This window comes from Cavia porcellus, unplaced genomic scaffold, assembly GCF_034190915.1.
Source record: "Cavia porcellus strain 051 isolate PalLab524CR breed Dunkin Hartley unplaced genomic scaffold, mCavPor4.1 scaffold_1, whole genome shotgun sequence".
Taxonomy (NCBI): domain Eukaryota; kingdom Metazoa; phylum Chordata; class Mammalia; order Rodentia; family Caviidae; genus Cavia; species Cavia porcellus.
The window spans coordinates 5,608,253-5,632,815 of record NW_026947484.1 but is presented as its reverse complement, the minus strand read 5'-3'; positions in this window follow the sequence as shown (position 1 = coordinate 5,632,815).

Here is a 24,563-nt window from a genome sequence, read left to right as displayed (position 1 = left end):
ATTCACTAGTAGGAGTGAGAAAAACATCACGGGGTGGTGCGCATTGTATGGGTGTGTGTTACATTACATTCTCTAGTAGGAGTGAGAAAAACATCACGGGGTGGTGCGCATTTTATGGGTGTGTGTTACATTACATTCACTAGTAGGAGTGAGAAAAACATCACGGGGTGGTGCGCATTGTATGGGTGTGTGTTACATTACATTCACTAGTAGGAGTGAGAAAAACATCACGCGGTGGTGCGCATTGTATGGGTGTGTTTTACATTACATTCACTAGTAGGAGTGAGAAAAACATCACGGGGTGGTGCGCATTGTATGGGTGTGTGTTACATTACATTCACTAGTAGGAGTGAGAAAAACATCACGGGGTTGTGCGCATTGTATGGGTGTGTGTTACATTACATTCACTACCAGGAGTGAGAAAAACATCACGGGGTGGTGCGCATTGTATGGGTGTGTGTTACATTACATTCACTAGTAGGAGTGAGAAAAACATCACGGGGTGGTGCGCATTGTATGGGTGTGTGTTACATTACATTCACTACCAGGAGTGAGAAAAACATCACGGGGTGGTGCGCATTGTATGGGTGTGTGTTACATTACATTCACTAGTAGGAGTGAGAAAAACATCACGGGGTGGTGCGCATTGTATGGGTGTGTGTTACATTACATTCACTAGTAGGAGTGAGAAAAACATCACGGGGTGGTGCGCATTGTATGGGTGTGTGTTACATTCACTACCAGGAGTGAGAAAAACATCACGGGGTGGTGCGCATTGTATGGGTGTGTGTTACAATACATTCACTACCAGGAGTGAGAAAAACATCACGGGGTGGTGCGCATTGTATGGGTGTGTGTTACATTACATTCACTACCAGGAGTGAGAAAAACATCACGGGGTGGTGCGCAATGTACGGGTGTGTGTTACATTACATTCACTAGTAGGAGTGAGAAAAACATCACGGGGTGGTGCGCATTGTATGGGTCTGTGTTACATTACATTCACTAGTAGGAGTGAGAAAAACATCACGGGGTGGTGCGCATTTTATGGGGGTGTGTTACATTACAATCACTACCAGGAGTCAGAAAAACATCACGGGGTGGTGCGCATTGTATGGGTGTGTGTTACAATCCATTCACTACCAGGAGTGAGAAAAACATCACGGGGTGGTGCGCATTGTATGGGTGTGTGTTACATTACATTCACTACCAGGAGTGAGAAAAACATCACGGGGTGGTGCGCATTGTATGGGTGTGTGTTACATTACATTCACTAGTAGGAGTGAGAAAAACATCACGGGGTGGTGCGCATTGTATGGGTGTGTGTTACATTAGATTCACTAGTAGGAGTGAGAAAAACATCACGGGGTGGTGCGCATTGTATGGGTGTGTGTTACATTAGATTCACTAGAAGGAGTGAGAAAAACATCACGGGGTGGTGCGCATTGTATGGGTGTGTGTTACATTACATTCACTAGAAGGAGTGAGAAAAACATCACGGGGTGGTGCGCATTGTATGGGTGTGTGTTACATTACATTCACTAGTAGGAGTGAGAAAAACATCACGGGGTGGTGCGCATTGTATGGGTGTGTGTTACATTAGATTCACTAGTAGGAGTGAGAAAAACATCACGGGGTGGTGCGCATTGTATGGGTGTGTGTTACATTACATTCACTAGTAGGAGTGAGAAAAACATCACGGGGTGGTGCGCATTGTATGGGTGTGTGTTACATTACATTCACTACCAGGAGTGAGAAAAACATCACGGGGTGGTGCGCATTGTATGGGTGTGTGTTACAATACATTCACTACCAGGAGTGAGAAAAACATCACGGGGTGGTGCGCATTGTATGGGTGTGTGTTACATTAGATTCACTAGTAGGAGTGAGAAAAACATCACGGGGTGGAGCGCATTGTATGGGTGTGTGTTACATTACATTCACTAGTAGGAGTGAGAAAAACATAACGGGGTGGTGCGCATTGTATGGGTGTGTGTTACATTAGATTCACTAGTAGGAGTGAGAAAAACATAATGGGGTGGTGCGCATTGTATGGGTGTGTGTTACATTACATTCACTAGTAGGAGTGAGAAAAACATCGCGGGGTGGTGCGCATTGAATGGGTGTGTGTTACATTACATTCACTGGTAGGAGTGAGAAAAACATCACGGGGTGGTGCGCATTGTATGGGTGTGTGTTACATTACATTCACTAGTAGGAGTGAGAAAAACATCACGGGGTGGTGCGCATTGTATGGTTGTGTGTTACATTACATTCACTAGTAGGAGTGAGAAAAACATCACGCGGTGGTGCGCATTGTATGCGTGTGTGTTACATTACATTCACTAGTAGGAGTGAGAAAAACATCACGGGGTGGTGCGCATTGTATGGGTGTGTGTTACATTACATTCACTAGTAGGAGTGAGAAAAACATCATGGGGTGGTGCGCATTGTATGGGTGTGTGTTACATTACATTCACTAGTAGGTGTGAGAAAAACATCACGGAGTGGTGCGCATTGTATGGGTGTGTGTTATATTACAATCACTAGCAGGAGTGAGAAAAACATCACGGGGTGGTGCGCATTGTATGGGTGTGTGTTACATTACAATCACTAGTAGGAGTGAGAAAAACATCACGGGGTGGTGCGCAATGTATGGGTGTGTGTTTTACATTAGATTCACTAGTAGGAGTGAGAAAAACATCACGGGGTGGTGCGCATTGTATGGGTGTGTGTTACATTAGATTCACTAGTAGGAGTGAGAAAAACATCACGGGATGGTGCGCATTGTATGGGTGTGTGTTACAGTAGATTCACTAGTAGGAGTGAGAAAAACATCACGGGGTGGTGCGCATTGTATGGGTGTGTGTTACAGTAGATTCACTAGTAGGAGTGAGAAAAACATCACGGGGTGGTGCGCATTGTATGGGTGTGTGTTACATTAGATTCACTAGAAGGAGTGAGAAAAACATCACGGGGTGGTGCGCATTGTATGGGTGTGTGTTACATTACATTCACTACTAGGAGTGAGAAAAACATCACGGGGTGGTGCGCATTGTATGGGTGTGTGTTACATTACATTCACTAGTAGGAGTGAGAAAAACATCACGGGGTGGTGCGCATTGTATGGGTGTGTGTTACATTAGATTCACTACTAGGAGTGATAAAAACATCACGGGGTGGTGCGCATTGTATGGGTGTGTGTTACATTAGATTCACTAGAAGGAGTGAGAAAAACATCACGGGGTGGTGCGCATTGTATGGGTGTGTGTTACATTACATTCACTACTAGGAGTGAGAAAAACATCACGGGGTGGTGCGCATTGTATGGGTGTGTGTTACATTACATTCACTAGTAGGAGTGAGAAAAACATCACGGGGTGGTGCGCATTGTATGGGTGTGTGTTACATTAGATTCACTAGTAGGAGTGAGAAAAACATAATGGGGTGGTGCGCATTGTATGGGTGTGTGTTACATTACATTCACTAGTAGGAGTGAGAAAAACATCACGGGGTGGTGCGCATTGTATGGGTGTGTGTTACATTACATTCTCTAGTAGGAGTGAGAAAAACATCACGGGGTGGTGCGCATTTTATGGGTGTGTGTTACATTACATTCACTAGTAGGAGTGAGAAAAACATCACGGGGTGGTGCGCATTGTATGGGTGTGTGTTACATTACATTCACTAGTAGGAGTGAGAAAAACATCACGCGGTGGTGCGCATTGTATGGGTGTGTTTTACATTACATTCACTAGTAGGAGTGAGAAAAACATCACGGGGTGGTGCGCATTGTATGGGTGTGTGTTACATTACATTCACTAGTAGGAGTGAGAAAAACATCACGGGGTTGTGCGCATTGTATGGGTGTGTGTTACATTACATTCACTACCAGGAGTGAGAAAAACATCACGGGGTGGTGCGCATTGTATGGGTGTGTGTTACATTACATTCACTAGTAGGAGTGAGAAAAACATCACGGGGTGGTGCGCATTGTATGGGTGTGTGTTACATTAGATTCACTAGTAGGAGTGAGAAAAACATCACGGGGTGGTGCGCATTGTATGGGTGTGTGTTACATTAGATTCACTAGAAGGAGTGAGAAAAACATCACGGGGTGGTGCGCATTGTATGGGTGTGTGTTACATTAGATTCACTAGAAGGAGTGAGAAAAACATCACGGGGTGGTGCGCATTGTATGGGTGTGTGTTACATTACATTCACTAGTAGGAGTGAGAAAAACATCACGGGGTGGTGCGCATTGTATGGGTGTGTGTTACATTAGATTCACTAGTAGGAGTGAGAAAAACATCACGGGGTGGTGCGCATTGTATGGGTGTGTGTTACATTAGATTCACTAGTAGGAGTGAGAAAATCATCACGGGGTCGTGCGCATTGTATGGGTGTGTGTTAAATTACATTCACTAGTAGGAGTGAGAAAAACATCACGGGGTCATGCGCATTGTATGGGTGTGTGTTACATTAGATTCACTACTATGAGTGAGAAAAACATCACGGGGTGGTGCGCATTGTATGGGTGTGTGTTACATTACATTCACTAGTAGGAGTGAGAAAAACATCACGGGGTCGTGCGCATTGTATGGGTGTGTGTTACATTACATTCACTAGTAGGAGTGAGAAAAACATCACGGGGTGGTGCGCATTGTATGGGTGTGTGTTACATTACATTCACTACCAGGAGTGAGAAAAACATCACGGGGTGGTGCGCATTGTATGGGTGTGTGTTACAATACATTCACTACCAGGAGTGAGAAAAACATCACGGGGTGGTGCGCATTGTATGGGTGTGTGTTACATTAGATTCACTAGTAGGAGTGAGAAAAACATCACGGGGTGGAGCGCATTATATGGGTGTGTGTTACATTACATTCACTAGTAGGAGTGAGAAAAACATAACGGGGTGGTGCGCATTGTATGGGTGTGTGTTTCATTAGATTCACTAGTAGGAGTGAGAAAAACATAATGGGGTGGTGCGCATTGTATGGGTGTGTGTTACATTACATTCACTAGTAGGAGTGAGAAAAACATCGCGGGGTGGTGCGCATTGAATGGGTGTGTGTTACATTACATTCACTGGTAGGAGTGAGAAAAACATCACGGGGTGGTGCGCATTGTATGGGTGTGTGTTACATTACATTCACTAGTAGGAGTGAGAAAAACATCACGGGGTGGTGCGCATTGTATGGTTGTGTGTTACATTACATTCACTAGTAGGAGTGAGAAAAACATCACGCGGTGGTGCGCATTGTATGCGTGTGTGTTACATTACATTCACTAGTAGGAGTGAGAAAAACATCACGGGGTGGTGCGCATTGTATGGGTGTGTGTTACATTACATTCACTAGTAGGAGTGAGAAAAACATCACGGGGTGGTGCGCATTGTATGGGTGTGTGTTACATTACATTCACTAGTAGGTGTGAGAAAAACATCACGGAGTGGTGTGCATTGTATGGGTGTGTGTTATATTACAATCACTAGCAGGAGTGAGAAAAACATCACGGGGTGGTGCGCATTGTATGGGTGTGTGTTACATTACATTCACTAGTAGGAGTGAGAAAAACATCACGGGGTGGTGCGCATTGTATGGGTGTGTCTTACATTACATTCACTAGTAGGAGTGAGAAAAACATCACGGGGTGGTGCGCATTGTATGGGTGTGTGTTACATTACATTCAGTACCAGGAGTGAGAAAAACATCACGGGGTGGTGCGCATTGTATGGGTGTGTGTTACAATACATTCACTACCAGGAGTGAGAAAAACATCACGGGGTGGTGCGCATTGTATGGGTGTGTGTTACATTACATTCACTACCATGAGTGAGAAAAACATCACGGGGTGGTGCGCAATGTATGGGTGTGTGTTACATTACATTCACTAGTAGGAGTGAGAAAAACATCACGGGGTGGTGCGCATTGTATGGGTGTGTGTTACATTACATTCACTAGTAGGAGTGAGAAAAACATCACGGGGTGGTGTGCATTGTATGGGTGTGTGTTACATTACAATCACTACCAGGAGTGAGAAAAACATCACGGGGTGGTGCGCATTGTATGGGTGTGTGTTACAATACATTCACTACCAGGAGTGAGAAAAATATCACGGGGTGGTGCGCATTGTATGGGTGTGTGTTACATTACATTCACTACCAGGAGTGAGAAAAACATCACGGGGTGGTGCGCATTGTATGGGTGTGTGTTACATTACATTCACTAGTAGGAGTGAGAAAAACATCACGGGGTGGTGCGCATTGTATGGGTTTGTGTTACATTACATTCACTAGTAGGAGTGAGAAAAACATCACGGGGTGGTGCGCATTGTATGGGTGTGTGTTACATTAGATTCACTAGTAGGAGTGAGAAAAACATCACGGGGTGGTGCGCATTGTATGGGTGTGTGTTACATTACATTCACTAGTAGGAGTGAGAAAAACATCACGGGGTGGTGCGCATTGTATGGGTGTGTGTTACATTACATTCACTACTAGGAGTGAGAAAAACATCACGGGGTGGTGCGCATTGTATGGGTGTGTGTTACATTACATTCACTAGTAGGAGTGAGAAAAACATCACGGGGTGGTGCGCATTGTATGGGTGTGTGTTACATTAGATTCACTAGTAGGAGTGAGAAAAACATAATGGGGTGGTGCGCATTGTATGGGTGTGTGTTACATTACATTCACTAGTAGGAGTGAGAAAAACATCACGGGGTGGTGCGCATTGTATGGGTGTGTGTTACATTACATTCTCTAGTAGGAGTGAGAAAAACATCACGGGGTGGTGCGCATTTTATGGGTGTGTGTTACATTACATTCACTAGTAGGAGTGAGAAAAACATCACGGGGTGGTGCGCATTGTATGGGTGTGTGTTACATTACATTCACTAGTAGGAGTGAGAAAAACATCACGCGGTGGTGCGCATTGTATGGGTGTGTTTTACATTACATTCACTAGTAGGAGTGAGAAAAACATCACGGGGTGGTGCGCATTGTATGGGTGTGTGTTACATTACATTCACTAGTAGGAGTGAGAAAAACATCACGGGGTTGTGCGCATTGTATGGGTGTGTGTTACATTACATTCACTACCAGGAGTGAGAAAAACATCACGGGGTGGTGCGCATTGCATGGGTGTGTGTTACATTACATTCACTAGTAGGAGTGAGAAAAACATCACGGGGTGGTGCGCATTGTATGGGTGTGTGTTACATTACATTCACTAACAGGAGTGAGAAAAACATCACGGGGTGGTGCGCATTGTATGGGTGTGTGTTACATTACATTCACTAGTAGGAGTGAGAAAAACATCACGGGGTGGTGCGCATTGTATGGGTGTGTGTTACATTACATTCACTAGTAGGAGTGAGAAAAACATCACGGGGTGGTGCGCATTGTATGGGTGTGTGTTACATTCACTACCAGGAGTGAGAAAAACATCACGGGGTGGTGCGCATTGTATGGGTGTGTGTTACAATACATTCACTACCAGGAGTGAGAAAAACATCACGGGGTGGTGCGCATTGTATGGGTGTGTGTTACATTACATTCACTACCAGGAGTGAGAAAAACATCACGGGGTGGTGCGCAATGTATGGGTGTGTGTTACATTACATTCACTAGTAGGAGTGAGAAAAACATCACGGGGTGGTGCGCATTGTATGGGTCTGTGTTACATTACATTCACTAGTAGGAGTGAGAAAAACATCACGGGGTGGTGCGCATTGTATGGGGGTGTGTTACATTACAATCACTACCAGGAGTCAGAAAAACATCACGGGGTGGTGCGCATTGTATGGGTGTGTGTTACAATCCATTCACTACCAGGAGTGAGAAAAACATCACGGGGTGGTGCGCATTGTATGGGTGTGTGTTACATTACATTCACTACCAGGAGTGAGAAAAACATCACGGGGTGGTGCGCATTGTATGGGTGTGTGTTACATTACATTCACTAGTAGGAGTGAGAAAAACATCACGGGGTGGTGCGCATTGTATGGGTGTGTGTTACATTAGATTCACTAGTAGGAGTGAGAAAAACATCACGGGGTGGTGCGCATTGTATGGGTGTGTGTTACATTAGATTCACTAGAAGGAGTGAGAAAAACATCACGGGGTGGTGCGCATTGTATGGGTGTGTGTTACATTACATTCACTAGAAGGAGTGAGAAAAACATCACGGGGTGGTGCGCATTGTATGGGTGTGTGTTACATTACATTCACTAGTAGGAGTGAGAAAAACATCACGGGGTGGTGCGCATTGTATGGGTGTGTGTTACATTAGATTCACTAGTAGGAGTGAGAAAAACATCACGGGGTGGTGCGCATTGTATGGGTGTGTGTTACATTAGATTCACTAGAAGGAGTGAGAAAAACATCACGGGGTGGTGCGCATTGTATGGGTGTGTGTTACATTAGATTCACTAGAAGGAGTGAGAAAAACATCACGGGGTGGTGCGCATTGTATGGGTGTGTGTTACATTACATTCACTAGTAGGAGTGAGAAAAACATCACGGGGTGGTGCGCATTGTATGGGTGTGTGTTACATTAGATTCACTAGTAGGAGTGAGAAAAACATCACGGGGTGGTGCGCATTGTATGGGTGTGTGTTACATTAGATTCACTAGTAGGAGTGAGAAAATCATCACGGGGTCGTGCGCATTGTATGGGTGTGTGTTAAATTACATTCACTAGTAGGAGTGAGAAAAACATCACGGGGTCATGCGCATTGTATGGGTGTGTGTTACATTAGATTCACTACTATGAGTGAGAAAAACATCACGGGGTGGTGCGCATTGTATGGGTGTGTGTTACATTACATTCACTAGTAGGAGTGAGAAAAACATCACGGGGTCGTGCGCATTGTATGGGTGTGTGTTACATTACATTCACTAGTAGGAGTGAGAAAAACATCACGGGGTGGTGCGCATTGTATGGGTGTGTGTTACATTACATTCACTACCAGGAGTGAGAAAAACATCACGGGGTGGTGCGCATTGTATGGGTGTGTGTTACAATACATTCACTACCAGGAGTGAGAAAAACATCACGGGGTGGTGCGCATTGTATGGGTGTGTGTTACATTAGATTCACTAGTAGGAGTGAGAAAAACATCACGGGGTGGAGCGCATTATATGGGTGTGTGTTACATTACATTCACTAGTAGGAGTGAGAAAAACATAACGGGGTGGTGCGCATTGTATGGGTGTGTGTTTCATTAGATTCACTAGTAGGAGTGAGAAAAACATAATGGGGTGGTGCGCATTGTATGGGTGTGTGTTACATTACATTCACTAGTAGGAGTGAGAAAAACATCGCGGGGTGGTGCGCATTGAATGGGTGTGTGTTACATTACATTCACTGGTAGGAGTGAGAAAAACATCACGGGGTGGTGCGCATTGTATGGGTGTGTGTTACATTACATTCACTAGTAGGAGTGAGAAAAACATCACGGGGTGGTGCGCATTGTATGGTTGTGTGTTACATTACATTCACTAGTAGGAGTGAGAAAAACATCACGCGGTGGTGCGCATTGTATGCGTGTGTGTTACATTACATTCACTAGTAGGAGTGAGAAAAACATCACGGGGTGGTGCGCATTGTATGGGTGTGTGTTACATTACATTCACTAGTAGGAGTGAGAAAAACATCACGGGGTGGTGCGCATTGTATGGGTGTGTGTTACATTACATTCACTAGTAGGTGTGAGAAAAACATCACGGAGTGGTGTGCATTGTATGGGTGTGTGTTATATTACAATCACTAGCAGGAGTGAGAAAAACATCACGGGGTGGTGCGCATTGTATGGGTGTGTGTTACATTACATTCACTAGTAGGAGTGAGAAAAACATCACGGGGTGGTGCGCATTGTATGGGTGTGTCTTACATTACATTCACTAGTAGGAGTGAGAAAAACATCACGGGGTGGTGCGCATTGTATGGGTGTGTGTTACATTACATTCAGTACCAGGAGTGAGAAAAACATCACGGGGTGGTGCGCATTGTATGGGTGTGTGTTACAATACATTCACTACCAGGAGTGAGAAAAACATCACGGGGTGGTGCGCATTGTATGGGTGTGTGTTACATTACATTCACTACCATGAGTGAGAAAAACATCACGGGGTGGTGCGCAATGTATGGGTGTGTGTTACATTACATTCACTAGTAGGAGTGAGAAAAACATCACGGGGTGGTGCGCATTGTATGGGTGTGTGTTACATTACATTCACTAGTAGGAGTGAGAAAAACATCACGGGGTGGTGTGCATTGTATGGGTGTGTGTTACATTACAATCACTACCAGGAGTGAGAAAAACATCACGGGGTGGTGCGCATTGTATGGGTGTGTGTTACAATACATTCACTACCAGGAGTGAGAAAAATATCACGGGGTGGTGCGCATTGTATGGGTGTGTGTTACATTACATTCACTACCAGGAGTGAGAAAAACATCACGGGGTGGTGCGCATTGTATGGGTGTGTGTTACATTACATTCACTAGTAGGAGTGAGAAAAACATCACGGGGTGGTGCGCATTGTATGGGTTTGTGTTACATTACATTCACTAGTAGGAGTGAGAAAAACATCACGGGGTGGTGCGCATTGTATGGGTGTGTGTTACATTAGATTCACTAGTAGGAGTGAGAAAAACATCACGGGGTGGTGCGCATTGTATGGGTGTGTGTTACATTACATTCACTAGTAGGAGTGAGAAAAACATCACGGGGTGGTGCGCATTGTATGGGTGTGTGTTACATTACATTCACTACTAGGAGTGAGAAAAACATCACGGGGTGGTGCGCATTGTATGGGTGTGTGTTACATTACATTCACTAGTAGGAGTGAGAAAAACATCACGGGGTGGTGCGCATTGTATGGGTGTGTGTTACATTAGATTCACTAGTAGGAGTGAGAAAAACATAATGGGGTGGTGCGCATTGTATGGGTGTGTGTTACATTACATTCACTAGTAGGAGTGAGAAAAACATCACGGGGTGGTGCGCATTGTATGGGTGTGTGTTACATTACATTCTCTAGTAGGAGTGAGAAAAACATCACGGGGTGGTGCGCATTTTATGGGTGTGTGTTACATTACATTCACTAGTAGGAGTGAGAAAAACATCACGGGGTGGTGCGCATTGTATGGGTGTGTGTTACATTACATTCACTAGTAGGAGTGAGAAAAACATCACGCGGTGGTGCGCATTGTATGGGTGTGTTTTACATTACATTCACTAGTAGGAGTGAGAAAAACATCACGGGGTGGTGCGCATTGTATGGGTGTGTGTTACATTACATTCACTAGTAGGAGTGAGAAAAACATCACGGGGTTGTGCGCATTGTATGGGTGTGTGTTACATTACATTCACTACCAGGAGTGAGAAAAACATCACGGGGTGGTGCGCATTGTATGGGTGTGTGTTACATTACATTCACTAGTAGGAGTGAGAAAAACATCACGGGGTGGTGCGCATTGTATGGGTGTGTGTTACATTACATTCACTACCAGGAGTGAGAAAAACATCACGGGGTGGTGCGCATTGTATGGGTGTGTGTTACATTACATTCACTAGTAGGAGTGAGAAAAACATCACGGGGTGGTGCGCATTGTATGGGTGTGTGTTACATTACATTCACTAGTAGGAGTGAGAAAAACATCACGGGGTGGTGCGCATTGTATGGGTGTGTGTTACATTCACTACCAGGAGTGAGAAAAACATCACGGGGTGGTGCGCATTGTATGGGTGTGTGTTACAATACATTCACTACCAGGAGTGAGAAAAACATCACGGGGTGGTGCGCATTGTATGGGTGTGTGTTACATTACATTCACTACCAGGAGTGAGAAAAACATCACGGGGTGGTGCGCAATGTATGGGTGTGTGTTACATTACATTCACTAGTAGGAGTGAGAAAAACATCACGGGGTGGTGCGCATTGTATGGGTCTGTGTTACATTACATTCACTAGTAGGAGTGAGAAAAACATCACGGGGTGGTGCGCATTGTATGGGGGTGTGTTACATTACAATCACTACCAGGAGTCAGAAAAACATCACGGGGTGGTGCGCATTGTATGGGTGTGTGTTACAATCCATTCACTACCAGGAGTGAGAAAAACATCACGGGGTGGTGCGCATTGTATGGGTGTGTGTTACATTACATTCACTACCAGGAGTGAGAAAAACATCACGGGGTGGTGCGCATTGTATGGGTGTGTGTTACATTACATTCACTAGTAGGAGTGAGAAAAACATCACGGGGTGGTGCGCATTGTATGGGTGTGTGTTACATTAGATTCACTAGTAGGAGTGAGAAAAACATCACGGGGTGGTGCGCATTGTATGGGTGTGTGTTACATTAGATTCACTAGAAGGAGTGAGAAAAACATCACGGGGTGGTGCGCATTGTATGGGTGTGTGTTACATTACATTCACTAGAAGGAGTGAGAAAAACATCACGGGGTGGTGCGCATTGTATGGGTGTGTGTTACATTACATTCACTAGTAGGAGTGAGAAAAACATCACGGGGTGGTGCGCATTGTATGGGTGTGTGTTACATTAGATTCACTAGTAGGAGTGAGAAAAACATCACGGGGTGGTGCGCATTGTATGGGTGTGTGTTACATTACATTCACTAGTAGGAGTGAGAAAAACATCACGGGGTGGTGCGCATTGTATGGGTGTGTGTTACATTACATTCACTACCAGGAGTGAGAAAAACATCACGGGGTGGTGCGCATTGTATGGGTGTGTGTTACAATACATTCACTACCAGGAGTGAGAAAAACATCACGGGGTGGTGCGCATTGTATGGGTGTGTGTTACATTAGATTCACTAGTAGGAGTGAGAAAAACATCACGGGGTGGAGCGCATTGTATGGGTGTGTGTTACATTACATTCACTAGTAGGAGTGAGAAAAACATAACGGGGTGGTGCGCATTGTATGGGTGTGTGTTACATTAGATTCACTAGTAGGAGTGAGAAAAACATAATGGGGTGGTGCGCATTGTATGGGTGTGTGTTACATTACATTCACTAGTAGGAGTGAGAAAAACATCGCGGGGTGGTGCGCATTGAATGGGTGTGTGTTACATTACATTCACTGGTAGGAGTGAGAAAAACATCACGGGGTGGTGCGCATTGTATGGGTGTGTGTTACATTACATTCACTAGTAGGAGTGAGAAAAACATCACGGGGTGGTGCGCATTGTATGGTTGTGTGTTACATTACATTCACTAGTAGGAGTGAGAAAAACATCACGCGGTGGTGCGCATTGTATGCGTGTGTGTTACATTACATTCACTAGTAGGAGTGAGAAAAACATCACGGGGTGGTGCGCATTGTATGGGTGTGTGTTACATTACATTCACTAGTAGGAGTGAGAAAAACATCATGGGGTGGTGCGCATTGTATGGGTGTGTGTTACATTACATTCACTAGTAGGTGTGAGAAAAACATCACGGAGTGGTGCGCATTGTATGGGTGTTTGTTATATTACAATCACTAGCAGGAGTGAGAAAAACATCACGGGGTGGTGCGCATTGTATGGGTGTGTGTTACATTACAATCACTAGTAGGAGTGAGAAAAACATCACGGGGTGGTGCGCAATGTATGGGTGTGTGTTTTACATTAGATTCACTAGTAGGAGTGAGAAAAACATCACGGGGTGGTGCGCATTGTATGGGTGTGTGTTACATTAGATTCACTAGTAGGAGTGAGAAAAACATCACGGGATGGTGCGCATTGTATGGGTGTGTGTTACAGTAGATTCACTAGTAGGAGTGAGAAAAACATCACGGGGTGGTGCGCATTGTATGGGTGTGTGTTACAGTAGATTCACTAGTAGGAGTGAGAAAAACATCACGGGGTGGTGCGCATTGTATGGGTGTGTGTTACATTAGATTCACTAGAAGGAGTGAGAAAAACATCACGGGGTGGTGCGCATTGTATGGGTGTGTGTTACATTACATTCACTACTAGGAGTGAGAAAAACATCACGGGGTGGTGCGCATTGTATGGGTGTGTGTTACATTACATTCACTAGTAGGAGTGAGAAAAACATCACGGGGTGGTGCGCATTGTATGGGTGTGTGTTACATTAGATTCACTACTAGGAGTGATAAAAACGTCACGGGGTGGTGCGCATTGTATGGGTGTGTGTTACATTAGATTCACTAGAAGGAGTGAGAAAAACATCACGGGGTGGTGCGCATTGTATGGGTGTGTGTTACATTACATTCACTACTAGGAGTGAGAAAAACATCACGGGGTGGTGCGCATTGTATGGGTGTGTGTTACATTACATTCACTAGTAGGAGTGAGAAAAACATCACGGGGTGGTGCGCATTGTATGGGTGTGTGTTACATTAGATTCACTAGTAGGAGTGAGAAAAACATAATGGGGTGGTGCGCATTGTATGGGTGTGTGTTACATTACATTCACTAGTAGGAGTGAGAAAAACATCACGGGGTGGTGCGCATTGTATGGGTGTGTGTTACATTACATTCTCTAGTAGGAGTGAGAAAAACATCACGGGGTGGTGCGCATTTTATGGGTGTGTGTTACATTACATTCACTAGTAGGAGTGAGAAAAACATCACGGGGTGGTGCGCATTGTATGGGTGTGTGTTACATTACATTCACTAGTAGGAGTGAGAAAAACATCACGCGGTGGTGCGCATTGTATGGGTGTGTTTTACATTACATTCACTAGTAGGAGTGAGAAAAACATCACGGGGTGGTGCGCATTGTATGGGTGTGTGTTACATTACATTCACTAGTAGGAGTGAGAAAAACATCACGGGGTTGTGCGCATTGTATGGGTGTGTGTTACATTACATTCACTACCAGGAGTGAGAAAAACATCACGGGGTGGTGCGCATTGTATGGGTGTGTGTTACATTACATTCACTAGTAGGAGTGAGAAAAACATCACGGGGTGGTGCGCATTGTATGGGTGTGTGTTACATTACATTCACTACCAGGAGTGAGAAAAACATCACGGGGTGGTGCGCATTGTATGGGTGTGTGTTACATTACATTCACTAGTAGGAGTGAGAAAAACATCACGGGGTGGTGCGCATTGTATGGGTGTGTGTTACATTACATTCACTAGTAGGAGTGAGAAAAACATCACGGGGTGGTGCGCATTGTATGGGTGTGTGTTACATTACATTCACTACCAGGAGTGAGAAAAACATCACGGGGTGGTGCGCATTGTATGGGTGTGTGTTACAATACATTCACTACCAGGAGTGAGAAAAACATCACGGGGTGGTGCGCATTGTATGGGTGTGTGTTACATTACATTCACTACCAGGAGTGAGAAAAACATCACGGGGTGGTGCGCAATGTATGGGTGTGTGTTACATTACATTCACTAGTAGGAGTGAGAAAAACATCACGGGGTGGTGCGCATTGTATGGGTCTGTGTTACATTACATTCACTAGTAGGAGTGAGAAAAACATCACGGGGTGGTGCGCATTGTATGGGGGTGTGTTACATTACAATCACTACCAGGAGTGAGAAAAACATCACGGGGTGGTGCGCATTGTATGGGTGTGTGTTACAATCCATTCACTACCAGGAGTGAGAAAAACATCACGGGGTGGTGCGCATTGTATGGGTGTGTGTTACATTACATTCACTACCAGGAGTGAGAAAAACATCACGGAGTGGTGCGCATTGTATGGGTGTGTGTTACATTACATTCACTAGTAGGAGTGAGAAAAACATCACGGGGTGGTGCGCATTGTATGGGTGTGTGTTACATTAGATTCACTAGTAGGAGTGAGAAAAACATCACGGGGTGGTGCGCATTGTATGGGTGTGTGTTACATTAGATTCACTAGAAGGAGTGAGAAAAACATCACGGGGTGGTGCGCATTGTATGGGTGTGTGTTACATTAGATTCACTAGAAGGAGTGAGAAAAACATCACGGGGTGGTGCGCATTGTATGGGTGTGTGTTACATTACATTCACTAGTAGGAGTGAGAAAAACATCACGGGGTGGTGCGCATTGTATGGGTGTGTGTTACATTAGATTCACTAGTAGGAGTGAGAAAAACATCACGGGGTGGTGCGCATTGTATGGGTGTGTGTTACATTAGATTCACTAGTAGGAGTGAGAAAATCATCACGGGGTCGTGCGCATTGTATGGGTGTGTGTTAAATTACATTCACTAGTAGGAGTGAGAAAAACATCACGGGGTCATGCGCATTGTATGGGTGTGTGTTACATTAGATTCACTACTATGAGTGAGAAAAACATCACGGGGTGGTGCGCATTGTATGGGTGTGTGTTACATTACATTCACTAGTAGGAGTGAGAAAAACATCACGGGGTCGTGCGCATTGTATGGGTGTGTGTTACATTACATTCACTAGTAGGAGTGAGAAAAACATCACGGGGTGGTGCGCATTGTATGGGTGTGTGTTACATTACATTCACTACCAGGAGTGAGAAAAACATCACGGGGTGGTGCGCATTGTATGGGTGTGTGTTACAATACATTCACTACCAGGAGTGAGAAAAACATCACGGGGTGGTGCGCATTGTATGGGTGTGTGTTACATTAGATTCACTAGTAGGAGTGAGAAAAACATCACGGGGTGGAGCGCATTATATGGGTGTGTGTTACATTACATTCACTAGTAGGAGTGAGAAAAACATAACGGGGTGGTGCGCATTGTATGGGTGTGTGTTTCATTAGATTCACTAGTAGGAGTGAGAAAAACATAATGGGGTGGTGCGCATTGTATGGGTGTGTGTTACATTACATTCACTAGTAGGAGTGAGAAAAACATCGCGGGGTGGTGCGCATTGAATGGGTGTGTGTTACATTACATTCACTGGTAGGAGTGAGAAAAACATCACGGGGTGGTGCGCATTGTATGGGTGTGTGTTACATTACATTCACTAGTAGGAGTGAGAAAAACATCACGGGGTGGTGCGCATTGTATGGGTGTGTGTTACATTACATTCACTAGTAGGAGTGAGAAAAACATCACGGGGTGGTGCGCATTGTATGGGTGTGTGTTACATTACATTCACTAGTAGGTGTGAGAAAAACATCACGGAGTGGTGTGCATTGTATGGGTGTGTGTTATATTACAATCACTAGCAGGAGTGAGAAAAACATCACGGGGTGGTGCGCATTGTATGGGTGTGTGTTACAATACATTCACTACCAGGAGTGAGAAAAACATCACGGGGTGGTGCGCAATGTATGGGTGTGTGTTACATTAGATTCACTAGTAGGAGTGAGAAAAACATCACGGGGTGGTGCGCATTGTATGGGTGTGTGTTACATTAGATTCACTAGTAGGAGTGAGAAAAACATCACGGGATGGTGCGCATTGTATGGGTGTGTGTTACATTACATTCACTAGTAGGAGTGAGAAAAACATCACGGGGTGGTGCGCATTTTATGGGTGTGTGTTACATTAGATTCACTAGTAGGAGTGAGAAAAACATCACGGGGTGGTGCGCATTGTATGGGTGTGTGTTACAGTAGATTCACTAGTAGGAGTGAGAAAAACATCACGGGGTGGTGCGCATTGTATGGGTGTGTGTTACATTACATTCACTAGTAGGAGTGAGAAAAATATCACGGGGTGGTGCGCATTGTATGGGTGTGTGTTACATTACATTCACTAAGAGGAGTGAGAAAAACATCACGGGGTGGTGCGCATTGTATGGGTGTGTGTTACATTACATTCACTAGTAGGAGTGAGAAAAACATCACGGGGTGGTGCGCATTGTATGGGTGTGTGTTACATTACATTCAGTAGTAGGAGTGAGAAAAACATCACGGGGTGGTGCGCATTGTATGGGTGTGTGTTACATTACATTCACTAGTAGGAGTGAGAAAAACATCACGGGGTGGTGCGCATTGTATGGGTGTGTGTTACATTAGATTCACTACTAGGAGTGAGAAAAACATCACGGGGTGGTGCGCATTGTATGGGTGTGTGTTACATTAGATTCACTACTAGGAGTGAGAAAAACATCACGGGGTGGTGCGCATTGTATGGGTGTGTGTTGCATTACATTCACTACTAGGAGTGAGAAAAACATCACGGGGTGGTGCGCATTGTATGGGTGTGTGTTACATTACATTCACTAGTAGGAGTGAAAAAAACATCACGGGGTGGTGCGCATTGTATGGGTGTGTGTTACATTAGATTCACTAGTAGGAGTGAGAAAAACATAATGGGGTGGTGCGCATTGTATGGGTGTGTGTTACATTACATTCACTAGTAGGAGTGAGAAAAACATCGCGGGGTGGTGCGCATTGTATGGGTGAGTGTTACATTACATTCACTAGTAGGAGTGAGAAAAACATCACGGCGTGGTGCGCATTGAATGGGTGTGTGTTACATTACATTCACTGGTAGGAGTGAGAAAAACATCACGGGGTGGTGCGCATTGTATGGGTGTGTGTTACATTACATTCACTAGTAGGAGTGAGAAAAACATCACGGGGTGGTGCGCATTGTATGGTTGTGTGTTACATTACATTCACTAGTAGGAGTGAGAAAAACATCACGCGGTGGTGCGCATTGTATGGGTGTGTGTTACATTACATTCACTAGTAGGAGTGAGAAAAACATCACGTGGTGGTGCGCATTGTATGGGTGTGTGTTACATTACATTCACTAGTAGGAGTGAGAAAAACATCACGGGGTGGTGCGCATTGTATGGGTGTGTGTTACATTACATTCACTAGTAGGTGTGAGAAAAACATCACGGGGTGGTGCGCATTGTATGGGTGTGTGTTATATTACAATCACTAGTAGGAGTGAGAAAAACATCACGGGGTGGTGCGCATTGTATGGGTGTGTGTTACATTACAATCACTAGTAGGAGTGAGAAAAACATCACGGGGTTGTGCGCAATGTATGGGTGTGTGTTACATTAGATTCACTAGTAGGAGTGAGAAAAACATCACGGGGTGGTGCGCATTGTATGGGTGTGTGTTACATTAGATTCACTAGTAGGAGTGAGAAAAACATCACGGGATGTTGCGCATTGTATGGGTGTGTGTTACATTACATTCACTAGTAGGAGTGAGAAAAACATCACGGGGTGGTGCGCATTGTATGGATGTGTGTTACATTAGATTCACTAGTAGGAGTGAGAAAAACATCACGTGGTGGTGCGCATTGTATGGGTGTGTGTTACAGTAGATTCACTAGTAGGAGTGAGAAAAACATCACGGGGTGGTGCGCATTGTATGGGTGTGTGTTACATTACATTCACTAGTAGGAGTGAGAAAAACATCACGGGGTGGTGCGCATTGTATGGGTCTGTGTTACATTACATTCACTAAGAGGAGTGAGAAAAACATCACGTGGTGGTGCGCATTGTATGGGTGTGTGTTACATTACATTCACTAGTAGGAGTGAGAAAAACATCACGGGGTGGTGCGCATTGTATGGGTGTGTGTTACATTACATTCACTAGTAGGAGTGAGAAAAACATCACGGGGTGGTGCGCATTGTATGGGTGTGTGTTACATTACATTCACTAGTAGGAGTGAGAAAAACATCACGGGGTGGTGCGCATTGTATGGGTGTGTGTTACATTACATTCACTAGTAGGAGTGAGAAAAACATCACGGGGTGGTGCGCATTGTATGGGTGTGTGTTACATTACATTCACTAGTAGGAGTGAGAAAAACATCACGGGGTGGTGCGCATTGTATGGGTGTGTGTTACATTACATTCACTAGTAGGAGTGAGAAAAACATCACGGGGTGGTGCGCATTGTATGGGTGTGTGTTACATTACATTCACTAGTAGGAGTGAGAAAAACATCACGGGGTGGTGCGCATTGTATGGGTGTGTGTTACATTAAACTCACTAGTAGGAGTGAGAAAAACATCACGGGGTGCTGCGCATTGTATGGGTGTTTGTTACATTACATTCACTAGTAGGAGTGAGAAAAACATCACGGGGTGGTGCGCATTGTATGGGTGTGTGTTACATTACATTCACTAGTAGGAGTGAGAAAAACATCACGGGGTGGTGCGCATTGTATGGGTGTGTGTTACATTACATTCACCAGTAGGAGTGAGAAAAACATCACGGGGTGGTGCGCATTGTATGGGTGTGTGTTACATTACATTCACTAGTAGGAGTGAGAAAAACATCACTGGGTGGTGCGCATTGTATGGGTGTGTGTTACATTACATTCACTAGTAGGAGTGAGAAAAACATCAGGGGGTGGTGCGCATTGTATGGGTGTGTGTTACATTACATTCACTAGTAGGAGTGAGAAAAACATCACGGGGTCGTGCGCATTGTATGGGTGTGTGTTACATTACATTCACTAGTAGGAGTGAGAAAAACATCACGGGGTGGTGCGCATTGTATGGGTGTGTGTTACATTACATTCACTACCAGGAGTGAGAAAAACATCACGGGGTGGTGCGCATTGTATGGGTGTGTGTTACATTACATTCACTACCAAGAGTGAGAAAAACATCACGGGGTGGTGCGCATTGTATGTGTGTGTGTTACAATACATTCACTACCAGGAGTGAGAAAAACATCACGGGGTGGTGCGCATTGTATGGGTGTGTGTTACATTACATTCACTACCAGGAGTGAGAAAAACATAACGGGGTGGTGCGCACTGTATGGGTGTGTGTTACATTAGATTCACTAGTAGGAGTGAGAAAAACATCACGGGGTGGTGCGCATTGTATGGGTGTGTGTTACATTACATTCACTAGTAGGAGTGAGAAAAACATCAAGGGGTGGTGCGCATTGTATGGGTGTGTGTTACATTACATTCACTAGTAGGAGTGAGAAAAACATCACGGGGTGGTGCGCATTGTATGGCTGTGTGTTACATTACATTCACTAGTAGGAGTGAGAAAAACATCACGGGGTGGTGCGCATTTTATGAGTGTGTGTTACATTAGATTCACTAGTAGGAGTGAGAAAAACATCACGGGGTGGTGCGCATAGTATGGGTGTGTGGTACATTACATTCACTAGTAGGTGTGAGAAAAACATCACGGGGTGGTGCGCATTGTATGGGTGTGTGTTATATTACAATCACTAGTAGGAGTGAGAAAAACATCACGGGGTGGTGCGCATTGTATGGGTGTGTGTTACATTACAATCACTAGTAGGAGTGAGAAAAACATCACGGGCTGGTGCGCATTTTATGGGTGTGTGTTACATTAGATTCACTAGTAGGAGTGAGAAAAACATCACGGGGTGGTGCGCATTGTATGGGTGTGTGTTACATTAGATTCACTAGTAGGAGTGAGAAAAACATCACGGGGTCATGCGCATTGTATGGGTGTGTGTTACATTACATTCATTAGTAGGAGTGAGAAAAACATCACGGGGTGATGCGCATTGTATGGGTGTGTGTTACATTAGATTCACTAGTAGGAGTGAGAAAAACATCACGGGGTGGTGCGCATTGTATGGGTGTGTGTTACAGTAGATTCACTAGTAGGAGTGAGAAAAACATCACGGGGTGGTGCGCATTGTATGGGTGTGTGTTACATTACATTCACTAGTAGGAGTGAGAAAAACATCACGGGGTGGTGCGCATTGTATGGGTGTGTGTTACATTACATTCACTAAGAGGAGTGAGAAAAACATCACGGGGTGGTGTGCATTGTATGGGTGTGTGTTACATTACATTCACTAGTAGGAGTGAGAAAAACATCACGGGGTGGTGCGCATTGTATGGGTGTGTGTTACATTACATTCACTAGTAGGAGTGAGAAAAACATCACGGGGTGGTGCGCATTGTATGGGTGTGTGTTACATTACATTCACTAGTAGGAGTGAGAAAAACATCACGGGGTGGTGCGCATTGTATGGGTGTGTGTTACATTACATTCACTAGTAGGAGTGAGAAAAACATCACGGGGTGGTGCGCATTGTATGGGTGTGTGTTACATTACATTCACTAGTAGGTGTGAGAAAAACATCACGGGGTGGTGCGCATTGTATGGGTGTGTGTTATATTACAATCACTAGCAGGAGTGAGAAAAACATCACGGGGTGGTGCGCATTGTATGGATGTGTGTTACATTACAATCACTAGTAGGAGTGAGAAAAACATCACGGGGTGGTGCGCATTGTATGGGTGTGTGTTACATTAGATTCACTAGTAGGAGTGAGAAAAACATCACGGGGTGGTGCGCAATGTATGGGTGTGTGTTACATTGGATTCACTAGTAGGAGTGAGAAAAACATCACGGGGTGGTGCGCATTGTATTGGTGTGTGTTACATTAGATTCACTAGTAGGAGTGAGAAAATCATCACGGGGTGGTGCGCATTGTATGGGTGTGTGTTAAATTACATTCACTAGTAGGAGTGAGAAAAACATCACGGGATGGTGCGCATTTTATGGGTGTGTGTTTCATTAGATTCACTACTAGGAGTGAGAAAAATATCACGGGGTGGTGTGAATTGGAGGGTCTGAATTAGAATAGGCAGTGAGTGGCAATGTAGGATGGAGAAAAGCACCACGGGGTGGTCAGCATGGGGAGGTCAGGGAACATGCAGTGGCAATGTAGGATAGGTTTCTGAAAAACATCGCGGGGTGGTGCGCATTGTATGGGTGTGTGTTACATTAGATTCACTAGTAGGAGTGAGAAAAACATCACGGGGTGGTGCGCATTGTATGGGTGTGTGTTACATTAGATTCACTAGTAGGAGTGAGAAAAACATCACGGGATGGTGCGCATTGTATGCGTGTGTGTTACATTACATTCACTAGTAGGAGTGAGAAAAACATCACGGGGTGGTGCGCATTGTATGGGTGTGTGTTACATTAGATTCACTAGTAGGAGTGAGAAAAACATCACGGGGTGGTGTGCATTGTATGGGTGTGTGTTACAGTAGATTCACTAGTAGGAGTGAGAAAAACATCACGGGGTGGTGCGCATTGTATAGGTGTGTGTTACATTACATTCACTAGTAGGAGTGAGAAAAACATCACGGGGTGGTGCGCATTGTATGGGTGTGTGTTACATTACATTCACTAAGAGGAGTGAGAAAAACATCACGGGGTGGTGCGCATTGTATGGGTGTGTGTTACATTACATTCACTAGTAGGAGTGAGAAAAACATCACGGGGTGGTGCGCATTGTATGGGTGTGTGTTACCTTGCATTCACTAGTAGGAGTGAGAAAAACATCACGGGATGGTGCGCATTTTATGGGTGTGTGTTACATTAGATTCACTAGTAGGAGTGAGAAAAACATCACGGGTTGGTGCGCATTGTATGGGTGTGTGTTACATTACATTCACTAGTAGGAGTGAGAAAAACATCACGGGGTGGTGCGCATTGTATGGGTGTGTGTTACATTACATTCACTAGTAGGAGTGAGAAAAACATCACGGGGTGGTGCGCATTGTATGGGTGTGTGTTACATTACATTCACTAGTAGGAGTGAGAAAAACATCACGGGGTGGTGCGCATTGTATGGGTGTGTGTTACATTACATTCACTAGTAGGAGTGAGAAAAACATCACGGGATGGTGCGCATTTTATGGGTGTGTGTTTCATTAGATTCACTACTAGGAGTGAGAAAAATATCACGGGGTGGTGTGAATTGGAGGGTCTGAATTAGAATAGGCAGTGAGTGGCAATGTAGGATGGAGAAAAGCACCACGGGGTGGTCAGCATGGGGAGGTCAGGGAACATGCAGTGGCAATGTAGGATAGGTTTCTGAAAAACATCGCGGGGTGGTGCGCATTGTATGGGTGTGTGTTACATTAGATTCACTAGTAGGAGTGAGAAAAACATCACGGGGTGGTGCGCATTGTATGGGTGTGTGTTACATTAGATTCACTAGTAGGAGTGAGAAAAACATCACGGGGTGGTGCGCATTGTTTGGGTGTGTGTGACATTACATTCACTAGTAGGTGTGAGAAAAACATCACGGGGTGGTGCGCATTGTATGGGTGTGTGTTATATTACAATCACTAGTAGGAGTGAGAAAAACATCACGGGGTGGTGCGCAATATATGGGTGTGTGTTACATTACATTCACTAGTAGGAGTGAGAAAAACATCACGGGGTGGTGCGCATTGTATGGGTGTGTGTTACATTACATTCACTAGTAGGTGTGAGAAAAACATCACGGGGTGGTGCGCATTGTATGGGTGTGTGTTATATTACAATCACTAGTAGGAGTGAGAAAAACATCACGGGGTGGTGCGCATTGTATGGGTGTGTGTTACATTACAATCACTAGTAGGAGTGAGAAAAACATCACGGGGTGGTGCGCAATGTATGGGTGTGTGTTACATTAGATTCACTAGTAGGAGTGAGAAAAACATCACGGGGTGGTGCGCATTGTATGGGTGTGTGTTACATTAGATTCACTAGTAGGAGTGAGAAAAACATCACGGGATGTTGCGCATTGTATGGGTGTGTGTTACATTACATTCACTAGTAGGAGTGAGAAAAACATCACGGGGTGGTGCGCATTGTATGGGTGTGTGTTACATTAGATTCACTAGTAGGAGTGAGAAAAACATCACGGGG